General features: G+C 25.9%; 1 protein-coding gene across 1 annotated transcript in view; it reads right to left on the minus strand.

Annotated features, from left to right (window-relative positions):
- Ubr3 (Ubr3 ubiquitin ligase) overlaps positions 1 to 6250 on the minus strand; it is a 92978-nt gene that overhangs the window by 9723 nt on the left and 77005 nt on the right. The window lies entirely within an intron of this gene.

The raw sequence follows: 6250 nt of genomic DNA on the forward strand, positions 1-6250 counted from the left end.
CTAATAAATCAGGCACTAATATGCTTGAAATGTTGGCCTTAAGTTATGAGGTAAAATATGTTATGAAACATTGAACAGTTGTTGTTTTTTTACAGTGGGATTATATGAAAATCATAGGTATGTGGCTTTAAATTTCAGAAATGTTCATTCAACAATGAACTACCATCAAAATATCATCACTTTATTTTGTTCTATGTTGATCCTAAGTGAAAGCAAATCTAAACTTCAAATATAGAGATAAGATATTTATCTGGAAATTTCGGAATATAAGATAGGAAAAGTTTAGTCCAGAATTTTTTACATTTTGCATTTTTCATATTATTAAATGCAATCTACTTAATAATTAATATTCATGACCAAAAAATTAGGGGTATATTGAGTTTTCATTCCATTTATATCACCATGAAATATTGGTGGTAAACACAGGATCTAGGGGTATGAAATGTTTAGTATTGAAAACGGACAAAATCGGTATAACAAAAAACTAATTTTAAAACAAAATATCTATCCGTCCGAAATTTAAAAACAAATTAAATACGATAGGTCCTAATCTAAAACATTTGGCCAAATATAACACTACTACTTGTTTTCCATTTAAGATATTCTTTGAAATAATAATTCTTGAAGCTAAAACTAGTTTAAGCTATAGAATTTAAATATCCAATGATATTTTCGATGATCTGTCCTTTAGATTGATATTTTTAATTATGCCATTTAACACAAATCAAATGATCATACAGAGATTTATTTAAAAAATTTAATATTTTTGTAGAAATGCTAATTTTAAAAGATTGCCTGCTGGAGTGACCCTCGTACTTTGTACTTGTAGCAATTTGACAATAATTGCTATGTTCATCTATATAATTTGATAGTAATAATTTGACAAAACATTTGATTAACAATAAACTAAAAAAACATTTAGAAATCATCTCACATCAACTTAGGTTTGTTCGTTTCCAGCACAGTGCTACTTTTTTTGGTTTAAAAAAAGTTTATTAAATGAGCAAAAATACGAAATTAGCTTATAATTAGGATGGTTATTGGCTTTTGGAAAAAATATTGAAAACAAATAGTTCGAGTAGTCAAAATACCAACCAATTGTAATAGGGAATGTAAGAAATCACTGTTTATTGTTGGTGTTTTGTATAAAGTGTCTATAATTCTCATTCGCTCTATAGTTTTATTTGTATATATTATTAAGCTTTCCTAAATACTTTGGTTTCCTGATGATCAAACAAACAGTAAAATGCGCGTAGGAACTAGCTTATTCATCAACAATAAAATTCAGTGAATTTATCACAAATGAAATTGGGCATTTAGCACATTCAAAGCTGGATCTTACTAAAAAGCTCCGTTATGTTTTATAGAATCAAAACTTAAATTTATCCATGTAACATATTCAGTTTCTTTTCTATTTACCTAGAAATAAGACCAGGCACGCATACAAGGCGTTAAATATGAACATTTTAAACTATTCAAAACCGAAACGTGACACACTTTAAAAATCAAAATAAAATGTTCAGTGTGATTATTATAGGAAGTAGCTTGCTTTTTAAGTTAAAGCCAATAAATTTTGATTTGAATTAAAATTTTCAGCCACTTTATTAGAACGATTACTGATAACAAACGATGACTTAGATACCGGAACGCGACATTGGAACATAAAGAAAATCACATCAAAAATTTACCGTTAATCGAATTTAGTTCGACCTCTTTTTTTATTGATAGAAAAATTGTATAAGATGAGTACAAAAATGGATCCGTACCTTAATTTATTGTGCTCATTTTTTTTAATTTTTTAATTTCTATATGCTCGTTTTAAAAAAACTTACATATAATTTTCAACATTCATTTAATCATAAAGAGTATTATGAACACTATACGGGGAATACCAATTATTTAAAAAAACGCAGTGCAAGAAATATCAACAATAAAAAAAAGTTTAACAAAGGCATTTCTTATCAAATATCAGTGATGTTTACAATTCAGTACAAGTACTTAATATCACGTACTAAGATATGTTTGTATGTAAAAAGCACTGAAAAATGTACAATAGTACTTAAATATTCATCATTTTCTACAATGCTGAAAACTCCATGCTGGACCGGATCAAAAATTTGTGATTTATTGTATTAGTAAAATTTTTGTCTATACTAATATTTTAAATGATTCATAGATATTTGAAAAAAAAAACATAAAAATTTGAGACAAAATAAAGTTTGAAAGTGTTTTAACAGGATAATTTGTTTTCCATACCGCTATTTTAAATGATTCATAGACATTTCCATAACAAAGTTTAACAAAGATTTGTTACTTAAAATCAAGTCATCAAAACATAAAAATTATGAAACCAGACACAAAGAAGAGAATACAGATATATTGAAAATAACAATCAGAGAATCAGAAAAAAACAGCAGAAATAAGATAAATAATTTGTATCTTTTAGTTTTAAACAAAATCGTCATCAATGACACAAACATTTTCAGATGGTGAGCAAAAAAAAATTGAAACAGAACACATTGCCATTATACAAAATTATAACAAAGAAAGTTTTTTTGGGCCAAAGCCATGAATCATCGTTATTATAGCTACCATTCATAAACACTGAGTTTAAATATACAAATTTAAAAGCAGAAGAAAATAAACATTTTACTAAGAAACTATTTGGAAAGTATGTATGTAATTGTCTCTCTTTGCAGCTGTATATCTTACAAAAGAAGAGAGTTTTTATGAAATTTATAAAGAGAACAAATACCAGCGCTAGTTTTAATGTCTAGTAAAGACAAGACAACTTAAATGTTAATAAATTTAATAACAAAATTAAATAGAAAAAAACTAGTTTGTTATAAATATGTATTTATAATAAAAAAAAAATAAAAATTTATATTAAAACAAATTGCAATTTAGTTACCTATGAATGAATGAATCATCATCAACTTTTAGAGAATAAGAGTGACAGTTTTTTGGTTAATAAAAAAATCTATGGACATTTACATGGGATTTATAAAATAATCTAACCAAGTGTCAGTGACCCATTTAAATGTACAAATAGCATAATATCTAAATATGTCGCACCATCATCAGCATTTTGCCAATGCAAACGAAAGAAAAAACACTTTTCACCATAGCACCCAAACTCACAATGTCAAAATACCAACATATACTTGGTTGACAGGCTGTCTGTCTGCCTTCTAGTTAGCGGGTGGTTGCAGTACCTAAATAAATGCATTTTAGATGTTTTTTTTGTCACTTTTACATTCAATAATTTTTTTTTCAAGGCAACTTAAACAAAGAGAGAAACAGGGAGTTAAAGTAAAGAAAGAAAAACAAAACATATGCTCATTGAGCTATGAGAAGAGTTGTATGGCAAAACAATTACATTGTGACGTCAATTGTAAGTATGTATTAAAAAAAGAGATATACCTATAATGAATATCTTGCTCATTTATATTTAAATTTACATATTTTTGTAAAATTTTTGTTAAACGTTAATTTGTTAATTTCTTCCCAATTTTTTTTGTATAATTTTATGGAAAGTTAAGTTAATTATAAAACAAATAGGTATGTGCTAAAAAGTGCGACTTGATCACAATGACTAATCCAGTTTTAACAATAAAACCATTTATATATTTCAAACCTAGGTGTATAAGTTTGTGCCACTATAAATAGCTACAGTGATGAGCAGGAATTGAAAATGAAATACTTGTTAGGTATTAAAATAATATTTAAATATGTATGTAGTACTTTTTTCAACCTCAGAGTACTAAAAGTTAAAATTTTTATTATTTTTATAGGTATTGGATTAATATTTGCGTTTGAAAAATACCGTTTACATACGATTTTTTTTTTATAGAAATTACTGTTATTTTGAAGATTTTCTATAGAAAATAATGTTATACTGAAGATTTTCTGTTGAAAAGAAAGTTATTCTGAAAATGTTTATAGAAAATATCATTATACAGAATTTGTTTATAGAAAATATCTCAAGAAAATACGGTTATACACAAGAATTTCTATGAAAAATTCAATTATACTGAAGATTTTCTTTATTAAACATAAGATTTTCTATATTTTGAGTTTAATAGAGTTTGTAAATTTGATCTGTTACAAAATTAAGATATTGTGAAAGTAGCAAATGATTCACAGGTCTTTTAAATATAAACTAGTATCAATAAAAGTACTATCGAAAGAAATTGTCCATCCCTGGTGACTAGTCCTCAATGCCTGTATAAAGTCCACAAACAATTTTGAAAATGTTTATTTTAATTGAATTCGTCTCAGAAAGGAAAACTTGATAATTTTTAATATCCACTTGCGATGTTTCCGCTTTTAAAATTTATTTTGAAAATATGTATTAAAAAATGTCAAAATAATATCGTCCATGCCCTTGTTGCACTCACAACGTAATAGTGCCAATAATATCACAATTGTGCCTCAAATCCCATCACAGCTCTAGACTCCCAAAAAATTTCTAGTTGCGAGGTGTTAACATGTGATCATCGATATAATTGTTTTATTGAAACAGTTAGTTAATTTTTGTGATCAAATTCGTTTAGAAATTATATTTTTTATGCAATAGTACACAAATTAAGGGCCCTGATACTTTTATTTGCAACAATAGTTAGTACTTGCACGGATTTAACACCTTCTTGCACAAAAGAGAATACAAAAATTTGCCATAAACAAAAAACCAAGAAGCAACAACACACAAAGGAACTATAGAAAAAATGTAAACAAAAACATACAAATTAACAACAAAGACCGAAAATATGTAAAAAAAAATAGGGGAAATGAAACAACTCTTCTCAACAAACATCAAATGAAAACAATACAAATGCCTAAGGTTTTGCAAAGAGTATAAATGAAAACAATAATAAAATGAGAACAGATACATACAACGAAGTGGGAGTCAAAGCAAGCATTAATAAAAATTAAATAATAAGAGAGGAAAAGATAGAGATACAAAATCAGAGTTGCCGTTAAAATTATATAAATTTTTTTAATTACAATTGAATTTAATACGATTTTTGAAATAAAATAATTTTATTAAAAAAAAGATATTTAAAATTCAGCTTAATTTTATAAAAAAAAATATTTTTAAAATTTAATTTAAATTATTTTCATTTATATAAACAAGGGCAACTCTATTCTCTCATTTAATTTAAAAAATGTAAAGAATAGTTTACGTTTGAATTGAGTTTTTGCTGAGATACATTCTTATTGTAAATTTGGAACGCGTTGTGTACGGTTGAAATCCGTTCGAAAACTAAATTGAATAACAAAACCAACTACCTACATATAAACAACAAAAGAAATACAAAACTAAATCGCAAAAAAGTAAAAAAGAATGGAAAAACAAATAAGAAAAATTAAAAATAATTTAATAAAACGAAATTAACTAATTTAATTGCTTTTAAAGAATCAATTTAAAATTAAATCGAGTGAAAACAATTAAATTAATACAGGGTTAAAAAAAGAGAAAATAATATAAAAAAACGTATTAAATGATTTTACTGAATATATAAATAACAAATCTAAATAATTTAAAATCTTTGTTCGCCGTTAAAGGTCACCACCAGCCGTCACACAATAATAAAATAGAGAGATTTTGTTTAAACAAAATACTAATAAAATGTTCACATTTCACAGGCTTTTCAAATGAATCGAATATGTACAATAGAAGCAAGTGGTAATTCGTTTTAATATTTCCATAGTTCCAGTTTGTTGTTATTGTAGTATTTTTGTTGTTAAAATATTTTCTTTCATTCTAGTTGAGGAAGTCATAAAAATTATAAAACAAATTTTTTGGATTCGTTTTATATTTCGTGTTTAACGTATACACAAATGGATCTATCTGCATAAAATTTGCTTATTTTGCTAAATTTTATATGCAAGTTTTCTTAACTTTTGCAATGTTTGCACAATTTGTATGTATTTAATGATAATTTTGCTTATTGCTAGTTGTTCATAATGTGTTGGTTTAATTTCGAAAGGGGAGATTTCAAAAAAGTTATTTAAATAAGGAAATTTAAATTTCAAAATTTTTAATGCTTTTTATGATTATTACTTTTTAGGAGATCGAGGAATGGTTTTCCCCCTTTATTCTATATACTTAATTTTCTGTAAACCGAAGATCAATGTAGAACTTACTGAAAGTTTCTTGTAGCGAAGTAACAGCTAGAATTATCGTAGGAATGCTAAAGCTAGATATGGCGAGAGAATTCTTGTAGAATGGCTTGAGCTAGAACTA

Source organism: Calliphora vicina, chromosome 4 (assembly GCF_958450345.1).
Source record: "Calliphora vicina chromosome 4, idCalVici1.1, whole genome shotgun sequence".
NCBI lineage: Eukaryota > Metazoa > Arthropoda > Insecta > Diptera > Calliphoridae > Calliphora > Calliphora vicina.